Raw genomic sequence first — 10,461 nt, 5'->3', positions numbered from 1 at the left:
TGTGTGTGTGTGTGTGTGTGTGTGTGTGTGTGTGTGTGTGTGAGTGTGAGTGTGTGTGTGTGTGTGTGTTCACGTTGCAAGTGCCAAATCTTTTACCATGCTTCATACCATTCCTATGAAAAGAATATGTACAATTTTGGGGTCAAAAATTAGCACCTGAGGGTTATGTTTTAACTATTCATCAATATCTTGCTCATTACGTTTACATGCTAAATAGGTTACATTTAATGTGGGCTACAGCAGCTGTGGATTTTAGCTGAAATAGATGAGATCGGTTGGTTCCAGAGCCGCCATTCAAGTAGTTGAAACAACCTAATTTATTTTTGAGTAATCAACATAAAAACGTGTTTATGCTGCTAATTACCTTATTTATTACAAACTATTTTGTTGGTCGAATTCAATGAATTTCATTGAAAGTTGTCATAACTCAAAAAGATTGACGCAAACTGTTGTATTTTTTAATTTACTTTTATTAGTTTATTTTTTCAAGCCAAAACATTTGTTTTATAGTGTGTGCGTAACGTTTAGCTGATGTTCACACGTTTGTTTTAGTTGTTCGTTTATGTATGTGCAAATTAACTCATGACACATTATGCCGAGTTCACACTGCTGTTGTGTTTGTGTTGTGATGAGTGTGTTGTGTTTGTGTTGTGATGAGTGTGTTGTGTTTGTGTTGTGATGAGTGTGTTGTGTTTGTGTTGTGTTGTGATGAGTGTGTTGTGTTTGTGTTGTGTTGTGATGAGTGTGTTGTGTTTGTGTTGTGTTGTGATGAGTGTGTTGTGTTTGTGTTGTGTTGTGATGAGTGTGTGTGTGTTGTGTTGTGTTGTGATGAGTGTGTTGTGTTTGTGTTGTGTTGTGATGAGTGTGTTGTGTTTGTGCGGTAGGAGCGCTACACCTGTCCGTGTCTGGCGTCTCACCCGCTGGAGAGCAGCTTCGTGGCTCAGACCAACGGCGGCTACATCGCCCTGTTCTCCGCGCAGCGGCCGTACAGGATCAACAAGAGACGCCGCTACGAAGGACACAAGGTCACATGATGGAGTGTTTCACTGACATATAAAAGGGTCATGACATGAGAAATCATATTTCCCTTGATCTTTTGGCATATAAAAGCTCTTTGTACCATTAAAACATCCTGCAAGTTTCATAGCGTAAAACGTCCTCCTCCTTATAAACAAAGCATTTATTTAATCAAGCTCCAGAAGCGGCTCGTTTGGATCTGAGGTGCAAGGTGACGTCACAGGGCACCGACATTTGCATAAACTCCGCCCCCAGAGTGACACGTCGGCATAGGCCCCACCCACTGGCGTTCAGTCGCTAACGGCTTGATCAGCTGAATGCGAGCGTCTCGTCAAAAGCAAATAGAAACTACAATCACTGCGCTATCTTGTCTACACTGGATACAGTAAACAGATGCGGTTCTCTTTCTGACACAGTCCAGCGCTCGAGTACAGATATCAGAAGGATCCCAGAGTAAGGAACAAGTGAACAGTTTATTTTAATGGCATCTCGGATCGTGTCGGAGGATTTTGTTTTGTAATCGAGGCACAGTGTCACGGAGAGTCACAAAGAAACGTGTGTTGAGAGATGAAGCGGTGCTAGATCTGACTGCAGCTGCAGCACAAATAGGGGTGCTCCGATTGACCGGCTACCGATCACAATCGGCCGATAATCACGTTGGGATGATCGATCGGCGGTCTCTAAAAAGGCCGATCTCATAAAACCGATCTCAAGCTGATGACGCTGCCGTGAGAGCTTTGGCTCGACATGCAGCGTGCACCGTCTCAGACTCTGTCCGGCGCGGGTGAAATCATTATAATGCTGAAGGTGAGGTACAATTCATATTTAAATAATAACTTATTACCATTAAATAACTTATAAAATAATTTGAAAATGTTTCTGTGAGACATAATTTCACAAACAGTGTGAGTGAATCACCGCGCACGCTCTTTCTCTCTCCGAATACGCAAATGGCTTCAAATCAGCACATCATGTCTGTCTATAAGCGAGCTGCACAGTCGACACAGGAATTGTCACTTGCACAATCGAGGGTGTCACATCGTCACTAAAGTCTATAAATTGCATTTTTTCTTTTTAATTCTTGCCAGTGTTTAAACCAGGGATCCTCAAATCTGGCCCACGAGATCCACTTTCCTGCAGAGTTTAGCTCTAACCCTAATCAAACACACCTGAGCATGCTAATCAATGTCTTCAGGATCATTAGAAAATCACAGGTAGGTGAGTTTGATCAGGGTTGGAGCTAAACTCTGCAGCACATTGGCCCTCCAGGGCAAGATTTGAGGAATCCTGGTTTAAACCATTCAGCGCTCGCGCGCTCTCCTGGAGACTGCGCTCATGCACACTCACAGCGCACACACATAACGCCAGGTACATTACTCTGTTTGCAGTGCGTATGTGGTGTGTATTTTTTCCGCGCTCATGATAACGGACTCAAGCTTTCCCGCTGGGGTTGCGGTCCGGCAGTGTGTTCAGTGTGTTCATGTTACATGATAAAAAAGAAGGCTTTAAAAAGATGGGTATCGGTGATCGGCTCGGCAGATACTGCTTTCTGTGATCGGCGATCGGCCTCAAAAACCCTGATCGGAGCACCCCTAATCACAAACCATAAGTACATGATTTCACAATGCTTTGTCTGGAAATGACCGTTTTATTTTTGAAACACTCAAAACATGCAATAGTGAGGGGCGTTGATACTGTTTCCTATGAAATGATGTTAGCCAATCACAACAGCAGCTGATTACTGAGAAGCCTTAAAGGACACGCCCCTTAAAACAGGTCATTTTAGACAGAGGGTCAGAATGAGGGTCATTTTTCCACATATTTGTTTTTTTGTGTGTGTGTGAAAAACTTTAACATTATAAGTAAACCTCTAGGAACATGTTAAAATGGTAAAAAAAATCCATGTCATGACCCCTTTAACTCCAGCGGCAGTTCCAGAGAAGATGGTGTGACTGATTTAATAATTGTGATGTTGTTGTGGTTTGCAGGTGGAGGGTTTTGCAGTGCATTGTGGGTTCTCTGCGGACGGAAGCGTTCTGGTCTCTGGCAGTTCTACAGGTTCTGTGCACTTCTATGACTTCCAGAGCTCACGCAGCCTGAGCACGCTTCACGCTCACCAACACGCCTGCGTCTGCGCCGCGCTGCATCCCATCATTCCCGCCGTCACGGCCACGTGTGATTGGACGGGAGAGATCAAGGTCTGGAGCTGATCAGCTGATCGCTCAGTGTTTGATAACGATGGACACCAAACTCTGATTCAATTTGAAGCTTGTCCTCAGTGAGGATTATGGGTAATCAAATCAAATCAATATATGATGTTAAACTGTAAAATCCACTGAATGTTACATGGTTTCTTGTTTGTTTACTTTTATACTTGTTTTTTTGTGTGTCCTTAATAAAACTGATATGATAGTTAATTTACATGTGGAAGCATGTCGTCATATTTTTCTATACACTACCAGTCAAAAGTTTTATTTTTAATATTTTTTAAAGAAGTCTCCCCAAAAAAAAAAAAAAGTATACTGACTCCAAGCTTTTGAATGGTGGAGTGTATAATGTTACGGAAGCTTTTTATTTCAGATAAATCTGATCTTTGGATCTTTCTATTCTTCAAAGATTACTGAAAAAATGTACTCAACTGTTTTAAATATTGATAATATTGATGAATAGAAAGTTCAGAAGAACAACATTTATCTGAAATAGAAATATTTTGTAGCATTATAAATGTCTTTATCATCACTTTTGATCAATTTAAAGCATCCTTGCTAAATAAAAGTATTAATTTCTATAATTTCTTTCCCAAAAAAAAAAAAAAAGTATACTGACTCCAAGCTTTTGAATGGTGGAGTGTATAATGTTACGGAAGCTTTTTATTTCAGATAAATCTGATCTTTGGATCTTTCTGTTCTTCAAAGATTACTGAAAAAATTTACTCAACTGTTTTAAACATTGATAATAATCAGAAATGTTTCTCGAGCAGCAAATCAGCATATTATACTGATTTCTGAAGATCATGTGACACTGAAGACTGGAGTAATGATGCTGAAAATACAGCTGCGCATCACAGAAATACATTACAGTTGAACAGATATTCACATAGAAAACAGCTGTTTTAAATAGTACAAATATTTCACAATTTTACTGCTTTCGCTGTGTTTTGGATCAAATAAATGCAGGCTTGCTGAACAGAAGAGATTTGACTGGTAGTGTATATTTTATAAATTTTTCATTATAACGTATTGTATTTAAATATACTCATCAATTCACTAAGAAATGAGAATGACGTCAAAACAGTTCCATCGTTCAGATTTATTTAGTAAAGAAAAATACAGCAAAAATATAGAGACATGCGTCTAGAATTCGTTTCTCCTTTAGTGAGGTAGAAAGAGGAAAACACACACAACCGCCGTTATAACTGTCGACAATCACGTCTGTCTGAATGCGCATACATACTTCTACATTAACATGAATGCATGTAAGGTTTACACTTTATGAGTCTAGTTGTTACGCCACACATGTTCATGCATGTCAAAACTCTGGCAGCATGAGATGAAATCATGGCTTTATCAGTTTATTGCTTCATCACGATGAGCTGAAGTTTAAATCGTTTCACTGGTGGATGTTCTTTTTCTCTCCTGGAGCTTCAACAATGAAAAACTGACTATTTATTTAGAAATGTTCCAGTAGAAGCATTTTCTCATTTCTCGGATGAAAGTCTTTCAAAGTAAACCTGATTCTAAAATTGTTTTAATTGGTTATTTATAGATATTTCACGGTCCTCACTGGGCTTGTCTCAATACACACACTTGTGCTCTTGGACACTTCAGAGTGTGTGAAACACCAAGGTTCAGTGCTCTTAAAGCACAAGAGAGAAACTGTTTCTAAAAGCAGATCAGAGCGCTGTTTGAGGCCAAGTGTATCCCATCATTCATCATGAACCCCACGGGCTCTGAATTTTGGGAGATTTCAAGGAAAATTATCCAGTGTAAGTTAAATGAATTGTGACCCTGGACCACAAAACCTTTTTTGAGATTTTTTCTGAAACTGCTACAGTATATGCTTTAACAGAAATATATCCTGTCATAACACAATCATATTCATGTTTTAGAGATGATAAGGGTTCAGCTGCTGTGGAAGAGCATCTATTAGGCACCAGCAGTTTTCTAATGTGATTTTATTTCCATCAGCTGGAAGAAAGTCAAAGATCTTTCCTCTCAGAGCAGATATTTCTAATACAGCACTTCTGTCTAAACGCCATACAGCAGTGTGCGTGCGAGTGTGTGTGTGCGCGTGTCTCTGTGTGTGTGTGTCTGTGTGTGTGCGCGTGTCTCTCTCGCTGTGTGTGTGTGTGTGTGTGTGTGCGCGCGTGTGCGCGTCTCTCTCGCTGTGTGTGTGCTCAGCTGAGCCAGAATCATCTATCGATGATTGTCTGACAGTTATTTTATTCTCCAGAAGTTACGTAAGACACCAGCACCAGCGGAGATACAAATTAAGCTGATATCTGTCTTAATCCACATCCGATGCGCCAAAGCCGTGATGACAGACGCAGAGAATCAGGTGTGACTCGATAAGACAGACGCCGGGCCTATATTATGAAACCAAGACAAATGGATGTGTCTCTTTCCTCAAGCGCCTTACCGAGCAGCTCGCAAAGACTGAGAGAAACTAATGGCCATGACACAAATATTCAATAGTTTTGGGGTATAATACAGTTCTCAAAAAAACACAGATCAGTGGTAGTGTGTGTGTGTGTGTGTGTGTGAGAGAGAGAGCGAAAGATTGATTTGGCCGCTCCTAATGTTCCTGCTATCTCTCTGATGGATTTGTTTTGTTTCTGAAGCCTAACAATCGTCTGTTTAACTTGTATGCAGAGCTCCTTTGACCGCATGATGCACCAGACAGAGCTGTCGGCGATTCTACCTATTGTGAAGTCATGCAGTGTGTAACCTCCTGTTGTCGTTCCATCGTGCAGTGTGAACACAGCAGCAACTGAATGCTACCCCAGATAGTCACGCAGTGTGAAAACAACGGTGACTAGACGAGTTTGAAAATCGTGCAGTGTGAACTCGGCATTAGAGCCACTAAACTTCATCATCATCATCATCATCATTTTCACACTAATTTCTGCACTTGAATTATAAATAGAGATCTCATTACAACATGGCTCACTCTGGCAAGTCCTGACAAGATCTTTGATACACACACACACACACACACACACACAAGTACACTGCAAAAAATGATTTTCCTACTTCATATGTTTGTCTTGCTTTCTAGTATAAATATGTACAAATTATTGAATCAAGGTGCATTTATTTTGCAGGTGAAACTACAAGATATTATGTCTTGTTTTCTGAAAAATATTATCAAAATTTTGTTAATTTTTGCTTAAAACAAGCAAAAATATTTGTCAGTGGGGCAAGAAAAATGATCTTGTTTAGCCTTTGAATTAAGATGATTTTTCTTACCCTTTTAAGAAAGATATTTTTACAAAATTGTGATCCTCTTTTTTTTTTAGAAAACAAGACTTAATATCTTAAGTAATTTTACTTGTCAAGTAAATGCATCTTGATTCAAAAATGTTTAGATATTTATACTAGAAAACAATACAAAAATATGACATTTGTCGGCGATTTCACAAAACCTGTCGGCGAGTGAAAAATCGGGCTAATATCGTGAAGTGTGAACTCGGCATTAGAATCAGCTCCAGACCTTTTACCTGCTTTACTGATGTAGAGATAACAAAGGACTAACCCACGCCTGTCCATGAAACAGCTTTTGAGTCAATTGTCCAATTACTTGTGGTCCCTTGAAAAAGTGGGGAGGTACATATTAAAGAGCTGAATCAAATTGTGAGTGAGTGAGTGAGTGAGTGAGTGAGTGAGTGTGTGTGTGTGTGTGTGTGTGTGTGTGTGTGAGTCAGTGATGGAGTGAATCTGTTATCTGCTCTCACACAGTGTGAGGATGAGGATGACAGCTGTGATGAAGCTCAAACACATTCAGCTCTTATCGTCTCAGCACACGTCTGCAGCGCCGCACAATAACACGGGTAATTAACCAGCTAGTTATCTCACCTCGTCTGCCTCTCTCACTTTGCTCTTATTTACTCTTACACATCATCTTAGTCGTTCCTCTGTCTCTCTCTCTCTCTCTCTCTCTCTCTCTCTGTTTTTACCTTTTCAATTTATAGTACTTTAATGCCATGTTTGTGTTTACATGCAATATTGTAAAAGTGTTAGACACAAAACAAGTAATGCTAACATAAAACAAATATTACAATTTCAAACAACAATTTAAAAAAATCATTAAAATAAGGCAAGAAATTTATAAAAATTACAAAGTAAATTATTTATGAATAATATAGGATATAAATAGACTTTTATCAAGACAGAAAGAGAGAACAAAAATCTCAAATGTTTAATTTTCAATTTAAAATGCATTATTGGCATGATTGTATTTACATATGACTCCATATGCTCCATATGACTAGTAATTGACTTGACTTGACTTGACATGAAATATTGCCTATTATACACAAAAGAAATAAGAAAATTAAATCTATGACATATTGCAATAACAAACAGCAATAAAAACTGTATTTATATAAGCTGGAAAGTAATGAATAATAACAAGTTTAAAATAACATATATTCCCAGCTAAATAAATATTTTGTAAGAACTTTTTCATAACGTTCCCATTAGGTTCTGAAAACTGAATGCAATATCTGAATGTTCTTTCAACAGTCAAATTATTTAATTTTTTTACGTTTTAACATTTTTTTTTTTTCTTGGTTATGCAAGCATGAAAGAAACATAGTTTTGCAAACATTAGTGGAACGTTACTTTTGAAGGTTCTCAAGCAACATTTGAAAACATTTGATGAGCATGCAACCGTGCACAATGTAACGGTTTCATGCTACAATTTTGAGAAAATTATTAAACATTATAAATTTTTCTATTAATGACTTTGAACAAACATTCTATTAATGTTACTGCAAGAACATTTGTTCATAACTATATATATATAACATTTATCAAAACATGCACATTTAAAAAAAAATACTGTAGCACTCTCTCTCTCCCTGTTTCTCTCTCTCTCTCTCAGTCTCTCAGAGCGTCAGCTGTGTGTGTGTGTGTGTGTGTGCAGCACTCTCGTCTCACTCCTGCTGGTCTCAGCATCTTCATTATTTCTGCTCCTGATCTTCTCTCTAGTGTGAGTGTGTTTGTCTGCAGATCCACTTGTGTTCTGATGGAACATTTCACTCACACTGGATTTATAAATGCTGGAGGAGTAAAACCGCAGACGTTTACCATGTTTACCTGAGGACATCTGCTGCTGGACGAGGTTTCTGTAAGTACAGCTTCAGTCTGTGAAGAGCAGGCCAGAGCGGGGCATGTTGTCACACTGTTCCCTCCGGTGAACAAACCTTCAAATCTAGACTTCAGCGTTAATTCAAGATCATTGGACGCACACTGAGCTCTGCAGCGGGGCATGTTGTCACACGGTGTGGGGTAAGTTGTCACAGCAGTTTATTGACTTGAATATCTGTCTAAAATTGTCTGTCTGGTAATGTTGCTCTCCTTTCATCTTTACATTTTTTTATTTAAATATTTAATATCTTTCTTTTTAAAATATAGTTTTTATAAACATAGTAAACATAGTTTAGTTTAAAGGTTTTATAATGGCTTTCAGCAACTTGTGAATCATGAAATAATGATAAAAATGATAGATCAAATCTATAAATAATTTACAAAAATATCAAACCATTGTCTTGGCCTACTGAATGAATTAATATCAGAATAAAACATTTGTGACAACTTGCCCCAACCTGGCGTTTGACCTGAGATTTGAGAGCTTGTGTGGATCTGTTTGTCAGGAGATCACGTGTACGTTCACACACATTCACCATGCATCAGAAGTGAATCTGGATCTGTAGGTTTCTCAGACTGCGGTGTAGTTTAGTGTGGAGAGTGTTTCTGTCCGTCTCTGGTTTCCTCATCAGGACTAATCACACAGATTAGAGTCGCTCAGCCGTGATTTTAACGAGTCCTGCAGAGATCTGACCTGAGACGCTGTAAAACACGCTCAATCAGCCATAGTTAAGAGTCGCTGGATTGAGATCGGGGTCTTTAGGATGATAGATGAACAAATATGAACTTAATATTGTTTTCTGCCCCAGTATTAATCCGCACATGACCACCTTTGAATGCTGAAATGTGTCAGTTTTTGTTTCAAAGTTTCAAAGAAAAAATGAAACAATGTTTCATGAAAGGTTGCAAAAAGATTAACAAAATGCCTATAAAACACTGAAATGGTTTCATGTTTCAATATTTGTTTCATGTTTATGACAAAAATAAAGAAATAAATAATTAAAAAAAAATATATATATATATATCTTTTTTTTTTAAATATATGCCAAGTATATGTTGAAATTCAAAATATGTCTAGTTTTAACCTAGTTTCAAAAATGTTTTCCAGGGGCGAGAAAATACTTTTACAATCTTACAGTAGCCTGCATTTAGCTTTTATTCATGGTTTATTTTTATTCAAATGTGTAAATATGTTCACACATGATAGAGCAAATAAAGTTTTTCTTCAAATGTGACTCATGGATTAGATTTAAATATATGGAGGGAAAATATATATTTTAAATGCTTTTAAAAAGTATATTTATATTTAAAAAAAATATTGAAACTATATATATTGAAACTGTTGCATTGAGACATATGAAAGCTTGAGCCGTTCCTTCTGAAGAATCACAGCGTAAAAAATAATAAACAGTTTTGTCCCTAAAACTCGACAAACTTGAGGCCTCAGGACCAAAATAAATGATGAATAATGTATGATGTGACCCCTTTAAAGCATGCTGATGAATTATGAATGATGAATATAGAGCATATTCCCCAATAATCTGAATAATCAGTCCGTTACAGGGTCACAGAGCAACAGCCCTGAAGCTCAGAATGCGAGCGAGTTTTGTGTTGTTTTGTTGAATCATTCGGCTCGTGCTGTGAGTTCCCTACAGGAGAACATTCATGGAAATCTTAATGATGGTGTCTCCCGAAAACACATGTAAAGTAAAGAGCGTGAGAAAGATGCTGTGCTGTATTCTAGTACAAGCATCTAAAGTCTCTTAAATCAAGATCCAAGATTGCCTCTGGCGTCAGAAAAAGCAGAAACTCACTTCATTTTGATCAGTTTCTCAGAATACAAGCCTGTTATTCTGCATTCATTTCTGATTGGAGAAGGTTTGATGTCTGCACTGGTAAACGATGAGGAAGAGCAGCAGATTTTTGCACTGCATGATAAATGAGCTGCAGGATCTTCAGCGTCAGCAGCTTCATCTGAGACTCAAACTGCAGCAGAACTCAGGGACATGAGACACGGGTCAGATCACACACACTCACTCACACACACACAGACAGACACAGACAGACACACACA

At 38.2% G+C, this 10,461-nt stretch overlaps 1 protein-coding gene across 1 annotated transcript in view; it reads left to right on the top strand.

The window, feature by feature from the left end:
• Window positions 1-8,213: 8,213 nt before the first annotated feature.
• LOC107687221 (muscarinic acetylcholine receptor M5-like) overlaps window positions 8,214-10,461 on the top strand; it is an 8,875-nt gene continuing 6,627 nt past the window's right edge. The window contains exon 1 of the mRNA XM_016484459.1: window positions 8,214-8,367. The gene's annotated coding sequence lies outside the window, so the exon portion shown is untranslated. The remainder of the gene's footprint in view (window positions 8,368-10,461) is intronic.

The sequence above is a fragment of the Sinocyclocheilus anshuiensis genome, unplaced genomic scaffold (assembly GCF_001515605.1).
Source record: "Sinocyclocheilus anshuiensis isolate Anshui unplaced genomic scaffold, SAMN03320099.WGS_v1.1 scaffold1569, whole genome shotgun sequence".
NCBI lineage: Eukaryota > Metazoa > Chordata > Actinopteri > Cypriniformes > Cyprinidae > Sinocyclocheilus > Sinocyclocheilus anshuiensis.
The sequence above is the reverse complement of the archived record's forward strand: the minus strand, read 5'-3'. Positions and strand labels throughout refer to the sequence as shown.